The following is a 1,061-nucleotide window of genomic DNA, read 5'->3' as shown; positions in this document are numbered from 1 at the left end:
GGGGGGGGGGGAATTAAAGGGGCTGCGGCGGCTCTCCCGGCCCCGCCCGTTCGGCAGCGCGGGGGCGGCCCACGCCGACGGCTGCCTGCTCGGCTAGTCCCCCTCGGGGCAGCTAGTTCATCCTCCTGCAGGCGCGGAAACTCGAGGCTCCGCCCGCAGACAGCGGGCTGATAACGGTGGCATCGCGCGGCGGCGGGCGTTGCCCTTTTAAGAGCGGCGGCGCGCCCCCGCGCTGGCGGGAAAGCGGCACGTGGCGGCCGCGGCGCGGCGCCGGGGACCCCCCCGACACCCCCCCCCCCGACACCCCCAAGGGGTCATCGGGACACCCAGTGGCCTTGCACCGCGCTCACCCCCCCTGCGTCTGCGTGCGCGGCCCCGGGGAGTCACGGTGGGACCCTGGAGCGGGGGGGGGGGAGGGGAGTCGGGGTGTGTGCGCCCACCCGAGTCCCGTGGGTGCACGGGCCTCCGTGCGCACCCCCCCGTGCCCGGGTCCCGTGGGTGCACACCTCCGCGCGTGGGTCCCACGGGTGCACGCTCTGCGCCTGCGCACGCACGAGCCCCGTGGGTGCCCGCGTCCCTCCGCACCCTCCCGTGCACAGGCCCCGTGAGCGCCCACCTCTACACCCGCAGGCAGGGGTCCCATGGGTGCCTGCCTCCGTCGAGGCAGGGCGTGGGTGCTGCCGTGTGCGCTCTCCGCTCCTCCTCCCCCCCCGGCCCGATCCCTCTGGCTTGGAGCGCTCCCAGCTCCTCTTTTTGGGATCTCATTTTCCTTCCCTCCCGTTTTCGGCTCGCTTTTATTATATTTATCTCTGTATTTTCCTTAGCGGCCACAGGAGTTATTTTAATTTTTTTCAGGATATTAAATAAACGCTCTGGCGGGGGGGGCTGCGGGAGGAGGCCCTGCATTCCTCACCCATTACGGAGCGAGCGGGGTTTGATAGGAGACAACGATTTGGACGGCGCCGATCGCTGGAAGACATCAGAGCCACCGCAGGCCTGGCTCGGCCTCGCCGGCTTCCCTTCCCCCTGGACGCGGCGGCGGTGGCAGGAGCTGAGCCCCC

Source organism: Rhea americana, unplaced genomic scaffold (genome assembly GCF_003343005.1).
Source record: "Rhea americana isolate MKP2758 unplaced genomic scaffold, rheAme1 scaffold_615, whole genome shotgun sequence".
Classification (NCBI taxonomy): Eukaryota; Metazoa; Chordata; class Aves; order Rheiformes; family Rheidae; genus Rhea; species Rhea americana.
This window is presented reverse-complemented; position numbering follows the sequence as displayed.